The following is a 13431-nucleotide window of genomic DNA, read 5'->3' as shown; positions in this document are numbered from 1 at the left end:
TACTTGCCAGCCCTTGCCCAGGCTGCCTGACCAAAGCTCAGAATGGCTGAAATAAAGGGGTTCACCCACCAAACAGGACCCACTCCTCTACCAGGTCAGGAAGCTTCTGTTTCTGGATCATCCAGAAGGAAGAGGTCGCGCAGAAAGGGGTGTGCCATGCCCTTCTGAGAGGGCAGAGAAGGGTCATAGCCAAGGCACTCCAGAGGGAAGAGGGAGAGAAAGGCTTGCTGTTTGCCCAGAAGCAGAGCAGACACTGGGGCCCTTGTCCTGGGGTAGCGGGGGAGGCTGCTGGCCAGATGGAGAGCAGTGGGGGAGAGGAGGGATTCCTGGGCTAAGCAATCAGCCTCTTCCTCCTACACCCCCAGCAAGCTCCTGAGCCAGCCTGAGGGGAACACAGGAGCCTTACTGAAGCCTGATGAAGTGTAGCCCCTACTTCCACCCAGACAGCAGAACCCCTAGAGGCAACCCAGGATGCTCAGAAGCACATTAAGGTGCTGAGTAAGATGCTGCTTTCTTGAGGCCTGGATGCTGAAGAAAGCCCCTGGGTCTGGGCCTTCAAAGCTGGGTCAGCTTTTCTCTGGAAGGGGCACTCCTGGTCTGAAGTGAAAAAACTCAGCCTTGGACCTTTAGGGGCAAACTGTCTGGTGAGAAAGGCCATGTTCAGCCACTTGACTGATATTGATTGAGTCTGTGCCATGCCGTGTGCCAGGCACCATACAGGGCAGTAGGACGAGGGCTCCCTGAGGGTTCTAAGCACTATGGTCACTATGCCCTGGCCCAGCCCCTGCCCCAAAGCAGACCTTTGACAAACATGTGATGGGCCCAGCTGAACCTCAGCAGCTCCTTCCTTTGGTTGGCATTGCCGTCGTTCTATACTCTCTTTCTAAATGTAGCCACTCCCAGGACCAGCCCCCCGCATATCAGTCAGTCCTCAGGGTTGTCCAGGGTTTGCTGGGGGACCAAAGAGGGAGGCTCCCCCAAGGCAAAGCACATACAGCCGGAGCCAGAAGGAGTAGCAATAATAATCAGCCATTGCCCACACCTGCTGCCTACCCCTAGGCGGCTGCATTGGTTCACTTAGTCTGGTCTCATCCCTGTCACCGTTTTACAGATGAGGAAGTTGAGGCTTGTAGGACTGAGGGGACCTGACTGCAATCAAACAACAAGTGGATCGCTCCCAGTCTCGGCTATCAAATGGGTTTGGTGGAACTTGTACAGCTAGTTAAGGCGTCCTCATTTTGCAGATAAGAAAAGCTCTGAGAGGCGAAGCAATTTGCTCAGTGTCACACAGGTAATGTGACAAATGTGGGACTCAAACTCAGGCCTGCCTGACCCCGAGCCTGCAGGCTTAATCTTCATTCTGCAGAGGGTTACAGACAGGGAATCTGGGAGGGGATCTCTGATTACTCAGGAGTCAGACTCGGCAGAGGCCTCATGAATCCTGCCTTGAGCTCTGAGCTCCTCCTTGGTGGCAGCTAGGAGGAACATCCAGTTGGGACAAGGACTCCACCAAGGCCTGTGCTGACAGCCTCTACCTACAGCTGCTGCCTAGATCCTTCCTCTGACTGTGTCTTCCAGTGGGGCCTGGCTCAGCTCCCTCCATTCTGAGCCAGGTGGGCTTCCACACCGGGACGGGTTCTCTCAGGTGCCAGGGTCTGCAGCCACACGAAGACTGCACCTGCCCTGACTCCAGCGCCCACCATGATTTATTATCATTCTCTTTGTCCCAACAGACACAATGCAGAGCAGGAGGAAAGGATGTTAGACAGCAGGAAGTACATCCAGGTTGTCAGGGATGCAAGATGCGGGAACCGGGTGACAAAAGTGGTGGAGTTCTTTGAAAGAGGAATATCCTAGGCTGACTGAGTAAAACTCCAAATTGGGGGTTTCCGGACTAATTTATTTCCTTAGGCTTCCCCAGCTCCCTCCCCTCAGGGCCTGTGTGCTAGGAGTGGGAGCTGGAAGGCTGCCTCCAGAACCTGTTCAGACCTACAACCGGGACCACACCTGCCAGCTCACACTGGTCCCATTCATAACCAGTAAGAATTAGCACTTACGATACACTTTCTACAGTCCCTTTATGTCTCTGTCTACTCACTTAATCTTCACGTAGCCCTATGAGAGGGCTACTGTTATGATGTCCACTTGACAGATGAGGAAACCAATGCCCAAGGACTTTTCCAGGCCTCTTCATCTTCCAAACATCTGTTCATTCTTCAGTCTTGGCTTAAATATCCTCCTTTCCAAAAGGTCGTGCCAAGGACATCTGCCCTCCCCGGCTCAGTCAACGCACAGGGTCTACCGCTGTTTGGAGCCCAGGCTCTTTGCGCTAACCTGCCACTTCCTAGCTCTTGACTTTAAACAAAGGACTTCCCTATACCTCAGTTGCCTTATCTGTCAAATGGGGATAATGCAGTACCAACCACAGAGGATCACGGTGAATATTCAGCAAAGTACCAGACATCATGCCCTACAACCATTCCTCAGCACAGAGCAGATGCTTAACAGAGGGGGGTTGTTGTTGTTAAATCTATGACATATACTCTCTGATTGGCACTTCAGCATCCTAACTCTGTTGATTTCACTCCTAGGTGCAATTGTAAGTTCACCGAGGACTCATCTTGATACTTCTCTCTTAGTTTGCGTTTCCCAGGATGCAGACCCTGAGACAAAGATTTGAGGGCATGTGCACTAATGGAGGTAACCACAGTAAATGCCAGTCGAGGAGTGGAGAATCGAGGCAGGGAAGGTATAGATGCCAATGACAGATGTATTATCCACCCAGTTACCACTGGGGGCAATTGGAGCTTAGTTCCTCTGGGCAGCTGGAGAGCCGGGTCAGTCTCTGATGCACCCTCCCCACACCAGTCAGTAGTTCCACTATTGACTCAAACCCTAGCCACATTCAAGGCCCAGCTTCCCACTGCTCTGTGCTCTGGGGATAAACTACCCTGTCCTCGCTCAACTCCAGCCCTGCTCAACCAACAGACAGGGGTACAGGAGGCCAAACCTTGGAGACATGGGGTACCAGGGGCTGAGGACAAGCCTGGTTGAGGGCCAGCATAGGCAGAGAGGTGGACACCAAGGACACCCTAGTCCTGGCTAAACAGGAGGGACCAGGTGCAGGTACTACATAGAAGCTCATCTGTCCAGCTTTTGTCTGTTCACTGCCATCAGGGTAAGCCAAGTACTTCCTGGGGTGAGGGTGAGCAGCCTGCCCTAGCTCCTCTTCTGTATTCTCAGAGCCCAGGGAGCCATCTCTAGGCTTTGGGTCCAGTTCAGGTGCATTCATCCTAGGAGACAAGGTGGGAAGGGGACTAAGAGAAGAATCAGGAATGGTGTAGAGGCAAGGTTCTCATTACTATTGCTGCATAACAAATTATCCCAAACTTACTAGTGTGAAAAAACAGCCATCTTATTTTGCTCGCAGTTTTATGAGTCAGGAAATGGAGAAGGGCCTGGCTAGGCAGTTCTTGCTTGGGGTCTTATATCAGATATCGGCTGGGGCTAGAGCCATCTGAAAGGCCCATGGGAGCTGGACGTGCACGATGGCTCCCTCCCATGGCTGGTAGGTGGTGCTTGCTTGGTGGGAGCTCAGCTGGGGCTGTGGATAAGAGCAACTCTGTGTGGCCTCTCCAGCTTGGCAGTCTCAGGGTAGTCTGACTTCTTACACGAGGCTGGCTTAACACAGAGCAAGTGTCCTGAAAGAAACAGGTGGAAACTGTGTGGCCTTTTATAACTTAGCTTCTGCAGCCACAGAGTGTCACTGCCTCTATACTTCATTGATGGAGGCCAGTCATGGTCCTCCCAGATTCAGGGAGAGAAGGACAGAGACTCACCCCTCCCTGAGAAGAGTGCCAAAGGATGCTGGGCCATGTTTTAAAACCTTCGTGAGTAACATTTCAGAATAGGGTTCTCTCCCTTTGCTAACTGGGATCTCACAGGTTACAGGCCCTGGGGGACAGCAAGACACCTCAAGCCAGGACCTACCCTACAGAATTGAAGGCTCGGGCTCTGAGAATGCAGAGCTCTTCCTTCAGCGCCTGCTTCTGCCTCATCCTCCCTATTGTCACAGTGGAGGCCAAGGAGTCCTCAGGCCCTGAGGCCCAAGGCAGGTCTGCAACCTAAAGAGGGACTGGGTGGAGGTGGGTTTTTGAGTGTGTTTATGTGCCTCTACATGTGAATGGATGTGAGACAGTTACTCTACCTTCTAGAACATACTGCCCTTTGTAACCAAATTTCCCTCCCCTAGGACACAGGTTTTGCAGGCACTATGGGAAAGTTGAGGCAAAATCGGAGAGAGGAAAGGACTTCAGGAGGGAGTGGCCAGGTCAAGACTGTCATAAGCAAGAGGTAGGCCTATGGGGGGTGGAAGGGGCTAGGACTCGAGTCCTGGGGTCTCAGGGCTCAGGACTTAGGAGAAGCTGAGCTATGGCGAATCAACGGAAATGACTGACGGCTTCCTAGCAGTACAAGGTCAACCACTGAAATATCTGCGGGGGGTGTGGAGAGTGGGGCGGGGTGACAGGGAAGCCCAAATAAACCTATGGTCCTCAGCCCCTCAAGAGGTAAGATGCCCCTTTAGTACCTCGCCTGTCCCCATTGTTCCTGAAGCTGCTCCAGGCCTCCAGTCCCACCTCATACCATAGCATCCCAGGGCAAAGCAGGCCAATGTCCCTGTGTCTGGCAGCATTACCCAACCTCCCTCAACCCCACCAGGGCAGGGACTTGTTCACAGCTGCACTCCTGACAGGCTCTCAATAGAGATTTGTTGAATGAATGATGAGCGGGTGTGTGTTGGAATTAGTGGGGGACAAGGGTCTACTCTGGCCCCTGGCCCCTGCCCCATGCTCTTCTGCTGGGTCTGCAGACAGGGTGGCTGTCCCAGCAGCCCTGTGATATAATAGAAATGCTCCAAGGTAAAATAAAGTAAGGCAGGGGTACAGGGAAAGAGCCTGCTGTGGAGAGAAAGGAAGGTAGGTACTTTTTTCTTTTACATAGGTGGTTAATAAATACCCCCCTGAGAAGGTGACAGCTAAGTAAAGACCTCAAGAAAGTTAGGAAGTGAGTCACATAAATTCCTAGGGGCAGAGCCTCCAGGCAGAGGGAACAGCAAGTGCAAAGGCCCTGAGGCAGGAGTGGGCTGAGTGTGTCCAAGGAACAGCAAAGAGGCCAGTATGGCCAGAGCGCATAGAGCAAGGAGGCAGCAGGAGATGCGGCTGGAGATGGAGAGGAAATAGGATGAGGAGGGGCCTTGTCAGCCCTTAGCAGGACTTTGGCTCTCACTTGGATGATGAGGAGCCAATGCAGGGCTTTGAACAGAAGATTTATGTTTTTTTTTTAAAATAGCAGTCGCTCATGTCACCTCGTGCTTAACGTTTCTAAACATTTTTTAAACACTGAACATGTATTAACACATTTAATCCTCCAAAAAACTTTTACTAAGGATGAGGAAACTGATACTAGAGAGGTCTCTACCCATTAGATGCTAGAACACCCCCCACCCCCACCCCAAGTTACAACAAACCAGAAATGTCTGCAGACATTGCCAAATGTTTCCTGGCAGAGAACTGCCCCTGGTTGGAGACCACTGCCCGCGTCCTCCCATCTACCCCATCTGCCACCGTCCCAGCTTGGGCTCATACTCCTCTCACTATGATGCTAGTGACGGCTTCCAGATTGGCGCCCTGTCCCCTCCACTCCACTCTCCACTGTACATCTTACCATGCCACTCTTCCAGCTTTAAAGTCCTCTATGACTCTCATTGTCCTGAGGATAAATGCCAAGCCACATGGCCCCTGACTACCTCTCCACCTCTATCCTTGAGCCCCCTCCTCCTACCTGCCCTCCCTCGCTCATTCGGTCTAGCACCATTAGTTGAGCTTGCTCTGCACCAGCCACCACGCTGGACACTGCGGACACGGAAACAAAGCTGCGGGGCCAGCCTTCATGGTGTGTCCAGGCCAGGGGAAGCGGGTAAACACGTGGATCCCGTTAGTCCCACAGCCAGGGAGCTGTGAGGACTCCAGGAGAAGAGCAGGCACCTGAGCTGTGCTGTACGGGGTCGGGGGATGGATGGGTATCATTGAGGGGAGCGGGAAAGACCTGGCAGTGATGGGAGAAGCTTTGAGAGGATCAGAAAGGTGTGACTGTGATTTGGGGCTGCAGCAAAGCTACTAAGAATGCAAGTGTGAAGTCGTATGTATGTCAGGGAGAGCAGGACTAAATGTGAAGAGGTAGACTGAACGAGGAGGCCCAGGGAAAGAAGGGTTTAGGGTGGTTCTGGCTTGACAAAGGGGTAGAAAGTGGGGTCATGGTGCAGACTGGCCCCTTGGCAGGCATGCCCTCTCCCTTTCCTTCTCCTGCAAGCCCAAATCACAAATTGTTCCTCCTCTTTGAAGGCATCGGGGCTTCTCTCTGCTGGAATTACTTCCGTCCACCTCTGTGGTCTCCTAACCTGCGTTATAGCAACATTATCTGATTATTATTCCAGGGGTCTGTTAACCCACACCTCAGACTGCGGACTACAAATTTCGTGAGGGAGGTAACTTTGATTCTCGTCTCTGGTCTATTAAAACAAGCTGCCCTCAGCAGAGGAAGCCCCAGCTCCAGCCTGAGCCAAGTGTAGCAGGGAGCAGAAACGCCCTATGGTTCAGTGGCTCCCAGATGCTGGCCCAGCCTATTCTTAGGTGGCAGGGCTGTCCTGGCTAGGATGCTATTGCTTTGCTTTGGTGAGCACACACCCTGCTGGAGCCAACCACCTCCTGCTGCCCTTCCTCTGCCCACACATGACCAGGCTTCCCACTTGCCCTCAGTGGGCCCTTCCTGGGCCCCAAGCCCCAGGGTCTCCCCTCTCCCTCTCCACCCTCTGAGGCAGGCGTAGGAGATTTCACTGCACAGAGGGTGAGCCAAGGGCCACTCCCTAGTGCTAAAGACCGCCCCCACCCCCCACCCCCGCAACCCCAGCACCCTTTTTTAATAATAACAGCAGCCAAGGAGGCCTCTTCCCCACAACACGGGCTGCCTCCTAGGGGGCCTCTCTGCTTCACTCCGCCCCCTACAGGCTCTTTCCCACTCAGCAGCCAAGGGAGACTTAAAATGTAAATTGCATCATGTCATTCTTCAGTGATAAAATAATAACCCCTCAAAAACGGAGATCCACAACGTACAAGATCGCCTCCTTCCTTCCTGACCTCACCCTGTCCCACTCATCCCCTTCGCGCTATGCAGGTCTTCTCCTTGTTCCTCAGACAGACAAGCCAGCTCTTGCCTCAGGGCGTTCGCATTTGCTGCGCCCTCTGCTGTCATGCCCTTCCCCACCACCACCCCGCCACCGCCACCGTTCCCTCCCTCACTTCCCAGTGGTCCTGCTTACCTATGACCTCTTCGAAGAGGTCTTCCCCATCCCACCACTCTAACACAGCGTTCCATTACCCTACCTCATCTTTCTTCATAGTACTCATCATTTCCTAATATATTGTGTTATTGTTTAATCTACTGGCAATAATAAACGCTCAAAAAAGTGAAGGTCTTGTATGTTTTGTTCACTGCTTTATTTCCCAGGGCCTAGAACAGGAATGAGATGTAGTAGGTGCTTAATAAATATTTGCTCCATGCCAAAAAGAACTTCCTTCAGGCCACATGAGACGTGGATGATTAGCCCACTTCATGGATGTAGAAACTGAGATTCAAAGAGGTATGGGACCTGTCTTCAGTCACATGAGTTCGCCAGAGTTGGAGCTGGAGCTCCAACCTGGTCCAGTCCCTCCCCTCCACTTCTCTGTTCTCCATCTCATTTCCCGCCTGGAAAATAATACAGGTGGTTTTGCACTTCCCTTGTCCCAGGATAGGCAAGACTGACAACCAGTGACTATAAACAAGGCCGGAGTTAGCCTCTTCCTCAAAGGTTCTGCCCAAGAGCCCACAGGGAGAGAGATGGCAAAGTCTCCCCAAGCAGGTGGCCTGCTTCGACCCTGCCTATGGCTCCCTAGGACAACCCAGCCTGCTCCCCTCCAACCCTACTACCTTCCTTTCAGCCACCAATATCCCCCAAGTACCCTCAGAATGGATCTGGGGACTGCTTCTCTCAACTCTATCCCACCAGAGGTAGTGAGGCAACTCTAAAGAGACAGAGACACAGAGTGGGAGGAGAAATTGACTGTTCAATGACAAGACTACTGCTGGACCCTTGAACTAGATCCCGCTAGATCAGGGGCAGAACAGAGATTCCTTCCCCGAATCCCCTCACAGATTGTCTGATCGACCCCTCCCCTGTGCCCGCTGGTTACACACATTCCCCAAGTAAGCATGTAAGACATTTTCCCCTTATCTGGGGCAGGTCATGCCCCCGTACCCTTATCCATCTTGCCCTTATACAACCTCTTAGCACCTAACACACGGTGCCGAGGATATCCGTGCTTCATAGGTAAATTTGCTTAATAAACTCTTAATGTAACAGTGCTATTCAATTATCAGCCTCCTTCCATCTCTTGGCCCTGTGAAATTTTATAGGAGAGAGAGAGAGAGAGAGAGAGAGAGAGAGAGAGAGAGAGAGAGAGAGAGAGAGAGAGAGAGAGAAACAGAAACAAAGACACACATCATGCAGATACCAAAAGAGCTGGAGGAAGACGGGGGAGATGAGAGAAACCTGGAGGGTGGTGAGACTTGGCAAGTTCCGACATAATGGCTGAACTTAAACCCACAGGCCTGACCAGGGCCACTGCCAGCCCAGTTGGCCTTTTTGAGTAAATCAGAAAGAGGCACCCTCACAGGGTTTTAGAGCCCTCTCACCTTGAGCCACGTACCCTGGTGCAGGATCCAACCACAGCAATGATGGCAGCCCTCCCCCAGCAGTCTGCACACCCAGGAGGGCAAAGCAACTTTAAACGCAACCCAGTCCTCGGGTCTGACCCACAGATGGCATCTGCAGTGTTCCCTCAAAGCCTTTCAGAAATGCCTGGGCTCTTTCTGTGTGGTGGTAAGCCTGAGCCCAGCCCTCTGCACTTGCCCACCAGGCCTTCCCCCACAGCAAGTCCTTGGGACATGTCACCCCTACCTTTAACTCATGTGTGCCAAGCCAGGCCCATCCACAGAGACCGACCCAGAACCCTGAGGAGCCTGGAATATGTCTTCATGCCTGTGCCAGCTTCGGGCTCAGGTACCAGCTACACCTCCCAGTATCACAGACCTTCCCCTCCATAGGTCACTGGAAGCCTGGGCAGGGGTGGATACAGAGGTACCATGGCTCTCACTTGACAAAAAGGGAGAGAAAGGAGCAGAGGAGAGTGATCAGCTCAGAGTCCCCCTTACTGAACCAAGGACTATACCCTCTCACATCTCATAGCCCCACCTGGTGGGATCTGAGGATGTGGCCTATGAGTGGTCACTCAGGTCACACAGGCAGCCAAGGAACCTGAGCCACCAGCAGGGCTTGGCTTACCCTGGACCTATTATAGTTCTTGCCCAGGCCTAGGAGCCACTGGCTAGCCTCACCCAGGGCAACAGGGGAGGGGCAGAAGCTTGTCCTAGAGTGCCCTGGGCCCAGGGATTCCCCACTCCAGTGGGCATGGCTGGCACCAGGTTTTGGGGCCTATCAGCAAAGGGAAGGAGCAGAAGTATCCTCATGGGGTCCATGAGGAGAGCTATGTCCATGCAGGGGGGAGCTGGAGATCCAAGCACAACCACGGAGCCCACAGGCTGCCCTCCAAGGCCCTCACCCTTCCCAACAGCCAACATTCTGGGAGGAAATAATTAGGGCACAGGTGAGTCATATGGTCACAGGCTGTTTCCTGGCTGACTCAGGGGGACAGTCCAGACGGGCCCTTCCACCACCCTCCGGCTCAGAGGCTGAGTCAGGGATTCCAAGGTTCCTGGCCAGGAAGTCCAGGAGAAAGCCCCCAGCCCACTCACTGGTGAACCATCCGCCCTCACCACGCTCTCCCCTACCCCAGGCTGGGAAATGGGAGGTGGGTCTCCCAGTTTCACTGGGCTGCGCTGGGGCAGGAGGCCAGTTGCTGTAGTTTCCCCACCTCCACCCTAAACACGTGCCACCCATCCAATAAACAGCTGTTGTTATCAATCACGATGATTACAAAGAGTGGCCGCCATGTCCTGATATTGAGGTATGCTCTACAATAGGCCTTCGGCTAGACACAGCGGGGCCCATGGAGAAGACCAAACAGGTGTCTGTAAACAGCAGTTGCGTTGAGGAGAGCTGGGGGCAGTGTGAGCTCTCTCTCTCCCACATATATTAGAACCTCAGAGCCTGGACCCACACAAAAGGGAAAGAACCTGTGTCCTACCGAGAGCCTCCTGACAAACAGCACCTCCTGGTGTCCAAACGGGGCCTGGCCCACCCTCCCATCAGATCCCCCATATGAAGGTATGCCCTTCTATGGTCAGTAAGGGCACAGAATCATGAGCCCCCAACTCAAGCCCACCCTCGCCTCTGGGATTAGGTGGAGTCAGGCCTTCTAGATGTCTGGACTTCCCTCTGCCTAGGATCTCCAGAGGTGCCCAGCACTGAGCATAGCAGAGTGGGCTATGATCAGGGGCAGCAAGATGGGGCCCTCCTGCATCGACTCCGGGGACCCCTCAACTGCTCCCAGCCCAGCCCCTGAGGCAGGTTCCCCCAGGCTCAAGGCTGCTTTCCTGGCTTTGTCCCTGCACTGGCTGGGCAGGAACTTCCTGCTGGAGAATTCCCGGATCCTCCCTGTGAGGCCGTGAGCCTGGCCTGGGAACTTAGGTGGGAGGGAAGACTTGTGGCAGCAGAGGCTCCCTGAGTCTCTAGGCCACAGGTCCTTCCCACCCCCAGGTCAGGGGCACCAAACCTCCTGTCTTCTGCTGGATCCCTGGGTTCCAGATCCTTGGGTTCTGCAGCCCCTCAGGCATAAACTGTGGACTAGTCTGGGACCCCAGAGAAACTGAGCTTGTTCTGGGTTGAGGGTGAGGGATGGAGCTCACAGACAGACAGCCAAGGAGGCCAGAGTCAAACTAGACTTTTTAAATACATTACAAGCCTAAGTCTGATGGGCAGGGACAGTCTGCCGGGCAGGCCCACCCTGCAGACACACGGACACCATTTATCTCAAGGCCCCTGGCCCCGGGCACTCCTTGGATGTTTCCTAACAGGGGCCATATCCCCGTGTAGGTTCCAGGGATTAGGGGAGGGGCGGGGGCAGTGAAGACTCAGGCCAGTACTAGCTTTACTCTGAAGGCTGGTTTCTCATCTCATCCATCTCCTCAAGGAGCAGGTGCTGGGGGGGAAGAAGTGGGTGAAGGAAGATGCCTTGGCACCTTTGGGCTCTCCCCTCCTGGCTCGGCATCCCTAGAACCTCCCCAAATATTCCCCAGAGACAGGCATCCTGAGGCCACCTTTTCCAGACCCTCCCCCATGTCCCCACAGCTAGTCCAGGTCCACCAACCCTGAGCTACCTCCTCCCCATAAAATGGAGGGAACTTTCTCTCTCCAACTTGGGGGGTTCCTTTGAGCCCCAGGAGTCAGGTGCCCTGGTCAACCCCTCCCTTTCCTCACCTCTGTCCTGGACACTACATCAAGGGGGCTCTGCACCCTTCCTTCTAGCCTAGGGTGTTGCTTCAGCTGCCTCAGCACCCCTCCCCCAGGTCCCCGGCATTCCCCAAAGATGGGGGCGACTTCTTTCCTCTTCAGCTTGGTGTCCCTAAGGGCAGATAAGGAGAGAGAGTGTGTGGGGAGGGGGAGCGGTGATGAGGACAGGACCCCTGAAATACCCATAGGAGAAAAATATTCCTGAGGAAGCTGTGTCCCCAAAGTGAGGACTGAGCTGGGCCCCCACTTGCCACCACCCAGAAACTTCCTAAGGCCTCTCCAGTGCTGCTCAAGCTGCCCCAGGACTGTGACCCCTGGGACAGGGGCAGGGCCACTCAGGGGTTGGTTCTGAAGGGGTAGGAGGAGGGTAGAAGGAGGGAAGGTTGAATAATAGATCTATTTAAGGTGAAAAGGCAAAAGCAAGGGCCCTGCCAGAGCTGGCAACCTGCGTGCTTTAGGATGAGGTGGCACAGATTTATTCTCCAGAGCGCAGAGGGGCACCCTGTGATGTGGGCTTTGGGCTTAGGGCAATGAGAAGGCCACCCCTCAGCGCCTGGCAGACCTGGAGTCCTGGTATTCACTATCCTCACGGGGCGAGTCATAGCCCTAACGCTGGAGTACCCTGTGCAGGAGACAGTCGTACACTCTTCATCTCATCTGATCCTTCCAACAGTCCCCCTCACAGCCAGAGGAACCAAAGACTACATTCAAAGTCACAGAACAAGTCGATGTCAGAGCAGAGACTTGGACTCAAGACTCTGGCCTCTGTACTATGCTCTTTCTTATTGTAAGCCATACAAATCAACAGGGGCACATGTCCTCTGAATGAAAAAATGAGCTGATGAATGAATAAAAATTAACTCAGAAAGGATTCCAATACGTTTTTCAACAACAGATCCATCAATATTTACTCAGAGAAATTGGGACAGGCCTAATGTTTAAGGCTGATGCCAAGGAGGGTCAGCAGTGGATGGTCCTCGGTGTGACCTAACAGGGTGACTCTTCACACCTATGTGTATTTGTGCAAGTAGGAGTGGGTGTGAGAGGAAAAAGAAAAGGAGCAACATTATGTGAGTTACAGGTATCCTGGAAAGCCTCAAAGCCGCCTAGACAAATCTTATTGTACAGATGAGGAAGCTAAAGCCCAGAGAGGGGAAGGGAATTGCTAAATGCCACACAGCAAGTGATGGGCAAAGTCAAACCTTAAAAATGGACATTTGGACTCTGGGTCAAGGGAGACTGATGGAGAATTGCATGTATGCAGGGAGTCAGGGTCCTATTCTCAGAAATACCTCCACCCAGTCAGTGGAGGGGGGTGGCTGGAGCCAGGACCAGGGACTATAAAGATGGGAGGCCTCCATCCCCACTTTTGCCAATGTCTTCAGGCAGGACGACATACCTGGGCATTCACAAAGCCTGCCTCCTCCAGGGTGATCTCTGGCTGGGCCAGTAGCTCCTGGTGCTCATAGACGCCCATCTTCCAGAGGCGAGACTCACACTGTACAACCAGGAGCTTCTTTCCACGAAACCCGAGAGCCAGAGAGGTGGGCAAAAAGCAGGCAGGGGTAGGGTGGAGCAACCTGCTGGAGGTCAAAGGAAGAAGAGGCCACTCCAGCTTTCCAAACCTCGGCCGGGTCCTGTATCATCACCCCAGCCATAGCGCTTTCTTCACCCATTACCTGGATTCAGCCAGACACCACCTCCCCACCACCCTGCTTTCCCCAAGAAACACTTTCTATATAGGCTCCTTCCTGCAAGCATAAGTGTGAGTCTCATCACCTCCTGGGGAGAGCATGCAAGGGGCAGATATCTGTTTCCCCTACTCCGGCCATCACCTCAAGAACATAGATCTGGAATCAGCCAAA

Source organism: Rousettus aegyptiacus, unplaced genomic scaffold (genome assembly GCF_014176215.1).
Source record: "Rousettus aegyptiacus isolate mRouAeg1 unplaced genomic scaffold, mRouAeg1.p scaffold_m13_p_1, whole genome shotgun sequence".
Classification (NCBI taxonomy): Eukaryota; Metazoa; Chordata; class Mammalia; order Chiroptera; family Pteropodidae; genus Rousettus; species Rousettus aegyptiacus.
Note: the sequence above shows the minus strand (reverse complement) of the source record.